The 10000-nt window shown below is 52.5% G+C and overlaps 1 pseudogene; it reads right to left on the bottom strand.

The window, feature by feature from the left end:
- LOC139420133 (nuclear receptor coactivator 2-like) overlaps window positions 1-10000 on the bottom strand; it is a 189229-nt pseudogene that overhangs the window by 56114 nt on the left and 123115 nt on the right.

Below are 10000 nucleotides of genomic sequence, written 5' to 3'. Positions count from 1 at the left end.
GGGTTCGAGCCCTGGTTCTCTGGACCCTGGCCCCATGGCTCCAAGCCCTGATTCTCTGGACCCTAGCCCCATGGGTCCGAGCCCTGGTTCTCTGGACCCTGACCCCATGGCTCCGAGTCCTGGTTCTCTGGACCCTGGCCCCATGGCTCCGAGCCCTGGTTCTCTGGACCCTGGCCCCATGGCTCCGAGCCCTGATTCTCTGGACCCTAGCCCCATGGCTCCGAGCCCTGGTTCTCTGGACCCTGGCCCCATGGGTCCGAGCCCTGGTTCTCTGGACCCTGGCCCCATGGCTCCGAGCCCTGGTTCTCTGGACCCTGGACTTCCATGAGGAGGGGAACAGAACGTGCTGTTGGAGCTGATTGTAGTGTCCTGTCCCTGGGGGCCCAAACCAGAGAGGGTCCCCTGGGTTGGAGGGGTTATGGAAGGGTTGGGGCTGATCCCTGGCCCCTGTCCACCGGGCCCCATGTCTTGACCCAGGCCCAGATCAGACCTTGATTGTTCCCTGATGGAGGAAGATACAGCCATATTTAGAGCAGTAACAACTAACCTACACAAACTGGCAACCTGCTATCTAAACCTGTAGTAATCATGGCTGAATACTGAACGAGCACACAGGGCACATGCCCAGGGGCCCTAAACTCCAGGGGGGGGGGGCCACATTGATGTTGTTAGTCACTCTCACTCAGATATCAAATTAACATGGCATAAATCTTGTGTAGAATTGCAGGAAATGAGCTTTAAAAAGGGCAACATGTTCTCTATGCCCCCATGGCAAAATGAGCAGAATGACATGAAAATGTGTTCTCTCTCTGCCATCAAGTTGGGGGACAGTCAAATGTTTTCCCCGCGAGACGGGGGGCCCCACCAACCAAATCTCACGTAGGGCCCAAAACGTCTAGGGCCGGCCCAGACTAATGGTACAATGCATTTAGTGAAGTCATTTAAAGTAATTTAACTACACAAATTATTTTTAAGTAATTTAACTGCACAAAGGGATTAATTGCACAAAGCAGTGGACTGTGGGTACGTAAACATACTGCTGCCCCTCATGATGAGTTCAGATTTCCATGTGGCCCCCACCCCCGTCAAAGTCGCCATTTGGGACAAAGGAACATCCTCTATTCAGTGTGTAGTTCAGTACCCAATTAATCCCCCCCACCCCCCCACACCCCTTGAGACAGACAGGTCCCCACAGAGTGACAGACAGGTCCCCACAGAGTGACAGACAGGTCCCCCATAGAGTGACAGACAGGTCCCCCACAGAGTGACAGACAGGTCCCCATAGAGTGACAGACAGGTCCCCATAGAGTGACAGACAGGTCCCCACAGAGTGACAGACAGGTCCCCCACAGACTGACAGACAGGTCCCCCACAGAGTGACAGACAGGTCCCCCACAGAGTGACAGACAGGTCCCCATAGAGTGACAGACAGATCCCCATAGAGTGACAGACAGGTCGCCACAGAGTGACAGACAGGTCCCCACAGAGTGACAGACAGGTCTCCACAGAGTGACAGACAGGTCCCCCACAGAGTGACAGACAGGTCCCCCACAGACTGACAGACAGGTCGCCACAGACTGACAGACAGGTCCCCACAGAGTGACAGACAGGTCCCCCACAGAGTGACAGACAGGTCCCCCACAGAGTGACAGACAGGTCCCCACAGAGTGACAGACAGGTCCCCACAGAGTGACAGACAGGTCCCCACAGAGTGACAGACAGGTCCCCCATAGAGTGACAGACAGGTCCCCATAGAGTGACAGACAGGTCCCCCATAGAGTGACAGACAGGTCCCCCACAGAGTGACAGACAGGCCCCCACAGAGTGACAGACAGGTCCCCCACAGAGTGACAGACAGGTCCCCACAGAGTGACAGACAGGTCCCCATAGAGTGACAGACAGGTCCCCACAGGATAACAGACAGGTCCCCATAGAGTGACAGACAGGTCCCCATAGAGTGACAGACAGGTCCCCATAGAGTGACAGACAGGTCCCCCATAGAGTGACAGACAGGTCCCCACAGAGTGACAGACAGGTCCCCCACAGAATGACAGACAGGTCCCCCACAGAATGACAGACAGGCCCCCACAGAGTGACAGACAGGTCCCCCACAGAGTGACAGACAGGTCCCCCACAGAGTGACAGACAGGTCCCCACAGAGTGACAGACAGGTCCCCCATAGAGTGACAGACAGGTCCCCCACAGAATGACAGACAGGTCCCCCACAGAATGACAGACAGGTCCCCATAGAGTGACAGACAGGTCCCCACAGAGTGACAGACAGGTCCCCACAGAGTGACAGACAGGTCCCCCACAGAGTGACAGACAGGTCCCCCATAGAGTGACAGACAGGTCCCCACAGAGTGACAGACAGGTCCCCACAGTGACAGACAGGTCCCCCACAGAGTGACAGACAGGCCCCCACAGAGTGACAGACAGGTCCCCCACAGAGTGACAGACAGGTCCCCCACAGAGTGACAGACAGGTCCCCACAGAGTGACAGACAGGTCCCCCGTAGAGTGACAGACAGGTCCCCCACAGAGTGACAGACAGGTCCCCCCGTAGAGTGACAGACAGGTCCCCCACAGAGTGACAGACAGGTCCCCCACAGAATGACAGACAGGTCCCCATAGAGTGACAGACAGGTCCCCATAGAGTGACAGACAGGTCCCCCATAGAGTGACAGACAGGTCCCCCACAGAGTGACAGACAGGTCCCCACAGCATGACGCCATTCAGGTGCAGTTCACACACAGTATAAGTTGAATATGGATATGAGGCCATTGAGAAGGGCACCAACATGCAAGAACAGGTCACTCAAACACCCCTGAAACCCCTAATGTAAACCACTCTAGTTACACCCCGAAACCCTAATGTAAACCACTAGCTACACCCTGAAACCCTAATGTAAACCACTAGCTACACCCTGAAACCCTCATGTAAACCACTAGTTACACCCTGAAACCCTAATGTAAACCACTAGCTACACCCTGAAACCCTAATGTAAACCACTAGCTACACCCTGAAACCCTAATGTAAACCACTCTAGTTACACCCTGAAACCCTAATGTAAACCACTCTAGTTACACCCTGAAACCCTAATGTAAACCACTAGTTACACCCTGAAACCCCAATGTAAACCACTAGCTACACCCTGAAACCCTAATGTAAACCACTAGTTACACCCTGAAACCCTAATGTAAACCACTAGTTACACCCTGAAACCCTAATGTAAACCACTCTAGTTACACCCTGAAACCCTAATGTAAACCACTAGTTACACCCTGAAACCCTAATGTAAACCACTAGCTACACCCTGAAACCCCAATGTAAACCACTAGCTACACCCTGAAACCCTAATGTAAAACCACTCTAGTTACACCCTGAAACCCTAATGTAAACCACTAGCTACACCCTGAAACTCTAATGTAAACCACTAGCTACACCGTGAAACCCTAATGTAAACCACTCTAGTTACACCCTGAAACCCTAATGTAAACCACTCTAGTTACACCCTGAAACCCTAATGTAAACCACTAGATACACCCTGAAACCCCTAATGTAAACCACTAGTTACACCCTGAAACCCTAATGTAAACCACTAGTTACACCCTGAAACCCTAATGTAAACCACTAGCTACACCCTGAAACCCTAATGTAAAACCACTCTAGTTACACCCTGAAAACCTAATGTAAAACCACTCTAGTTACACCCTGAAACCCTAATGTAAACCACTAGTTACATCCTGAAACCCCTAATGTAAACCACTAGTTACACCCTGAAACCCCTAATGTAAACCACTAGTTACACCCTGAAACCCTAATGTAAACCACTAGTTACACCCTGAAACCCTAATGTAAACCACTAGCTACACCCTGAAACCCCAATGTAAACCACTAGCTACACCCTGAAACCCTAATGTAAAACCACTCTAGTTACACCCTGAAACCCTAATGTAAACCACTAGCTACACCCTGAAACTCTAATGTAAACCACTAGCTACACCCTGAAACCCTAATGTAAACCACTCTAGTTACACCCTGAAACCCTAATGTAAACCACTCTAGTTACACCCTGAAACCCTAATGTAAACCACTAGATACACCCTGAAACCCCTAATGTAAACCACTAGTTACACCCTGAAACCCTAATGTAAACCACTCTAGTTACACCCTGAAACCCTAATGTAAACCACTAGTTACACCCTGAAACCCTAATGTAAACCACTAGTTACACCCTGAAACCCTAATGTAAACCACTAGCTACACCCTGAAACCCTAATGTAAAACCACTCTAGCTACACCCTGAAACCCCTAATGTAAACCACTCTAGTTACACCCTGAAACCCTAATGTAAACCACTAGTTACACCCTGAAACCCTCATGTAAACCACGCTCTGGGTTAGGGGTCAAGGGTCAGGGTTCGTACCTCTGTAGCAGGTGTAGAGACATGTAGAGCTGGGGTTAGGGGTCAGGGGTTAGGGAACGTACCTCTGTAGCAGGTGTAGAGACATGTAGAGCTGAGGTTCGTTGGTGGCAGGGGAGCGGACCAGCTTGCTCTTGGTGTGAGCCGACACGATGGTCCCGTCTGACAGAGAGAACCTGTAGATGGGGCTGAATGCCTGGCCGTGATGCAACACTGGAAAGAGACACACACGGGGAAGGACCTACTGTGTTAAAAAGGAAATCTGGGATTCAAACGACAACAAAGCAGTCACCCCATCACATGTTTTGGTAAACAGCTGAGTGACGATGCTGGAGAAATGTAACCACTCAGATTAATGGACGGAGCTTTGGATTCAAGGACTAACATGATGTGTTGTGATTGTATAAGATGATACAGGCCTCGTCTGGTAGCCTAAGATGATATAGGCCTTGTCTGTTAGTCTAAGATGATACAGGCCTCGTCTGGTAGTCTAAGATGATACAGGCCTCGTCAGGTAGTCTAAGATGATACAGGCCTCGTCAGATAGTCTAAGATGATACAGGCCTTGTCTGGTAGTCTAAGATGATACAGGCCTCGTCTGGTAGTCTAAGATGATACAGGCCTCGTCTGGTAGTCTAAGATGATACAGGCCTCGTCAGGTAGTCTAAGATGATACAGGCCTCGTCAGGTAGTCTAAGATGATACAGGCCTCGTCTGGTAGTCTAAGATGATACAGGCCTCGTCAGGTAGTCTAAGATGATACAGGCCTCGTCAGATAGTCTAAGATGATACAAGCCTCGTCTGGTAGTCTAAGATGATACAGGCCTCGTCTGGTAGTCTAAGATGATACAGGCCTCGTCTGGTAGTCTAAGATGATACAGGCCTCGTCTGGTAGTCTAAGATGATACAGGCCTCGTCAGATAGTCTAAGATGATACAGGCCTCGTCTGGTAGTCTAAGATGATACAGGCCTCGTCTGGTAGTCTAAGATGATACAGGCCTCGTCAGATAGTCTAAGATGATACAGGCCTCGTCTGGTAGTCTAAGATGATACAGGCCTCGTCTGGTAGTCTAAGATTATATAGGTCTCGTCTGGTAGTCTCACCCTCTTGTTGGTGTCTCTTGGCGAAGGACATCTCTCCGTCGTTCTGTAGGTGAAACCTCTGGATACTTGTCCTCACCAGGTCTTCCCAGCCAGGCTTCATAGAGGCTCTCAGAAGACTGGTGTCTAGTGACGTGATCTTACCTAGGGACACAGCGGAGAGAGAGAGAGAGAGAGAGAGAGAGAGAGAGACAGGCTACTGATCACAAATGCTCACACGCATGAGGTCAGGTTATTGAGCTTACATGCACACAAGCGTGCACACACACACACACACACACACTATCTGTCCATCTGTTTTACACACTCATAGACCTCCTCTCTCTGTCGTTCACACACGCTGTTCTGTCATACTTCCGGCACATCTAGAAGAGGACTGGCCACCCCACATAGCCTGGTTCCTCTCTAGGGTTATTCCTAGGTTTTGGCCTTTCTAGGGAGTTTTTCCTAGCCACCGTGCATCTACACCTGCATTGCTTGCTGTTTGGGGTTTTAGGCTGGGTTTCTGTACAGCACTTTGAGATATCAGCTGATGTACGAAGGGCTATATAAATACATTTGATTTGATACTCCCTGTCCAGTGTCCAGTGTACATGGAGGCTGATACAGAGCGGTCAGGTAGACTGCAGGTAGACTGCAGGTAGACTGCAGGTAGACTGCAGGGTGAGTGACAGACTAAAGACGCAGGTACAGTGCCAGAACAGCAGTACACCCAGGTCACGGGTTGGGTATTGACCAGGCTTTGGAACAGCAGTACACCAGGGTCACGGGTTGGGTATTGACCAGGCTTTGGGACAGCAGTACACCAGGGCCACGGGTTGGGTACTGACCAGGCTTTGGGACAGCAGTACACCAGGGTCACGGGTTGGGTATTGACCAGGCTTTGGGACAGCAGTACACCAGGGTCACGGGTTGGGTATTGACCAGGCTTTGGGACAGCAGTACACCAGGGTCACGGGTTGGGTACTGACCAGGCTTTGGGACAGCAGTACACCAGGGTCACGGGTTGGGTATTGACCAGGCTTTGGGACAGCAGTACACCCGGGTCACGGGTTGGGTACTGACCAGGCTTTGGGACAGCAGTACACCCGGGTCACGGGTTGGGTACTGACCAGGCTTTGGGCTGGCACTCAGACAACACTCTCTCTCTACCATATCTCTTCACAGTGACACCTTGAGAATAGTTACTTTGTCACTGGAAACCTCATTTAAAGACGAATGTGATTGGTTATAATCTGTCTGGTCGTACCAGTCTGTCTGTGTGATTGGTTAGGGTATTGCTGGTCATTTATAGATTGTTTTCCGATTGGTTAAGATCCGCCTGGTGGACAGCATTGGTCATTTTTCAGGCCGTGTGATTGGTTATTGGCAGCCTGGTGGTATGATTCAGTGGATGTGATTGGTTAATGTCTGGTCTGGTGGTATGATTCAGTGGATGTGATTGGTTAATGTCTGTTCTGGTGGTATGATCCTCGCCGTGTGATTGTTTATGCCAGGTCAGGTGGTAGGATTTCAGTGCTGTGATTGGTTACCTTGCAGGTCCTGGCGGGTGGTGAAGCTCTCGTGCGCGGGAAGAATTGGCCCCGCCTTCATGGGCATCCTGCGAGCCACACAAATCAGACATGACTGGAAGTCTAGAAGGAGAGGGAGAGAGAGAGAGAGAGAGGTGGGAGGGAGCAAGAGAGAGAGGGGAGGGCGGGAGAGAGAGAAAGAGGGAGAGCGAGAGGGAGCAAGAGAGAGAGGGGAGGGAGGGAGTGGGAGAAAGAGGGAGAGAGGTGGGAGGGGAAGAGAGAGAGGGAGAGAGAGGGAGAAAGAGAGGGAGAAGAGAAGAGAGGAGGGAAGGGAGAGAGGGGGAGAGAGAAATTGAAACACGGTTTATTTCCAGTATGTGTTGTTATTTATCTAGTAGTTATTAATGGGCTGTGCTCCTTCACTACAGAGGGAACAGGGTGACATGATGACAGTATAACACGATGTAACAGGGGACATGCTGACAGTATAACAGGATGTAACAGGAGACAGTCACCATCCTGTCCCCCTCCTACTCCCCCAGTCACCTTCCTGTCCCCCTCCTACTCCCCCAGTCACCTTCCCGTGTTCCTCCTACTCCCCCAGTCACCTTCCTGTGTTCCTCCTACTCCCCCAGTCACCTTCCTGTCCCCCTCCTACTCCCCCAGTCACCTTCCTGTGTTCCTCCTACTCCCCCAGTCACCTTCCTGTGTTCCTCCTAATCCCCCAGTCACTTTCCTGTCCCCCAGTCACCTTCCTGTCCCCCTCCTACTCCCCCAGTCACCTTCCCGTGTTCCTCCTACTCCCCCAGTCACCTTCCTGTGTTCCTCCTACTCCCCCAGTCACCTTCCTGTCCCCCTCCTACTCCCCCAGTCACCTTCCTGTGTTCCTCCTACTCCCCCAGTCACCTTCCCGTGTTCCTCCTACTCCCCCAGTCACCATCCTGTCCCCCTCCTACTCCCCCAGTCACCTTCCTGTCCCCCTCCTACTCCCCCAGTCACCTTCCTGTGTTCCTCCTACTCCCCCAGTCACCTTCCTGTCCCCCTCCTCCTCCCCCAGTCACCTTCCTGTCCCCTTCCTACTCCCCCAGTCACCTTCCTGTCCCCCTCCCCCTCTCCCAGTCACCTTCCTGTCCCCCCCCTCCTCCCCCAGTCACCTTCCTGTCTCCCTCCTCCTCCCCCAGTCACCTTCCTGTCCCCCTCCCCTATCTCCACACCTTCTGCCTCCTCCTTGATGCTCTTGGGTTTACAGTGAATCCCTCCCCCCTCTCTCCCTCCCCCCTCTCTCCATACCTTCTGCCTCCTCCTTGATGCTCTTGGGTTTACAGTGAATCCCTCCCCCTCTCTCCATACCTTCGGCCTCCTCCTTGATGCTCTTGGGTTTACAGTGAATCCCTCCCCCCTCTCTCCATACCTTCTGCCTCCTCCTTGATGCTCTTGGGTTTACAGTGAATCCCTCCCCCTCTCTCCATACCATCTGCCTCCTCCTTGATGCTCTTGGGTTTACAGTGAATCCCTCCCCCCTCTCTCCATACCTTCTGCCTCCTCCTTGATGCTCTTGGGTTTACAGTGAATCCCTCCCCCCTCTCTCCATACCTTCTGCCTCCTCCTTGATGCTCTTGGGTTTACAGTGAATCCCTCCCCCCTCTCTCCATACCTTCTGCCTCCTCCTTGATGCTCTTGGGTTTACAGTGAATCTCTCTCCCTCCCCCCCCCCCCCTCCCTCCCCCCTCTCTCCATACCTTCTACCTCCTCATTGATGCTCTTGGGTTTACAGTGAATCCCTCCCCCCTCTCTCCATACCTTCTGCCTCCTCCTTGATGCTCTTGGGTTTACAGTGAACCCCTCCCCCCTCTCTCCATACCTTCTGCCTCCTCCTTGATGCTCTTGGGTTTACAGTGAATCTCTCTCCCTCCCCCCTCCCCCCTCTCTCCATACCTTCTACCTCCTCCTTGATGCTCTTGGGTTTACAGTGAATCCCTCCCCCCTCTCTCCATACCTTCTGCCTCCTCCTTGATGCTCTTGGGTTTACAGTGAACCCCTCCCCCTCTCTCCATACCTTCTGCCTCCTCCTTGATGCTCTTGGGTTTACAGTGAATCCCTCCCCCCTCTCTCCATACCTTCTGCCTCCTCCTTGATGCTCTTGGGTTTACAGTGAATCCCTCCCCCCTCTCTCCATACCTTCTTCCTCCTCCTTGATGCTCTTGGGTTTACAGTGAATCCCTCCCCCCTCTCTCCATACCTTCTGCCTCCTCCTTGATGCTCTTGGGTTTACAGTGAATCCCTCCCCCCTCTCTCCATACCTTCTGCCTCCTCCTTGATGCTCTTGGGTTTACAGTGAATCCCTCCCCCCTCTCTCCATACCTTCTTCCTCATCCTTGATGCTCTTGGGTTTACAGTGAATCCCTCCCCCCTCTCTCCATACCTTCTGCCTCCTCCTTGATGCTCTTGGGTTTACAGTGAATCCCTCCCACCTCTCTCCATACCTTCTGCCTCCTCCTTGATGCTCTTGGGTTCGGAGACAGCGAAACACTGCATGGCTTCGTATTTCTGTTGCTGTCTCTCATGGTCGTTGGTCTCGTCCCTGTTGTCACTGTGAGGGTTGACCAGCATACGACAGTTAAACGTGTGACTGTTCCTCCTGGGACCTTCACTGGACCACGGCACACCGTTCACTACAGAGGGAGGGAGGGAGGGGAAGGGAGATGGAGGGAGATGGAGGGAGGAGAAGGGAGATAGAGGGAGGAGAAGGGAGATGGAGGGAGGGGAAGGGAGATGGAGGGAGGAGAAGGGAGATGGAGGGAGGAGGGGAGATGGGGGAGGGAGGGAGGGGAAGGGAGATGGAGGGAGGGGAAGGTAGATGGGGGGAGGAGAAGGGAGATGGGGGAGGGGAAGGGAGATGGGGGAGGGGGAGGTAGATGGGGGGAGGAGAAGGGAGATGGGGGAGGAGCAGGGAGATGGGGGAG

Source organism: Oncorhynchus clarkii, chromosome 11 (assembly GCF_045791955.1).
Source record: "Oncorhynchus clarkii lewisi isolate Uvic-CL-2024 chromosome 11, UVic_Ocla_1.0, whole genome shotgun sequence".
NCBI classification, from domain to species: domain Eukaryota; kingdom Metazoa; phylum Chordata; class Actinopteri; order Salmoniformes; family Salmonidae; genus Oncorhynchus; species Oncorhynchus clarkii.
Note: the sequence above shows the minus strand (reverse complement) of the source record. Positions and strands in the feature narration are given on the sequence as shown.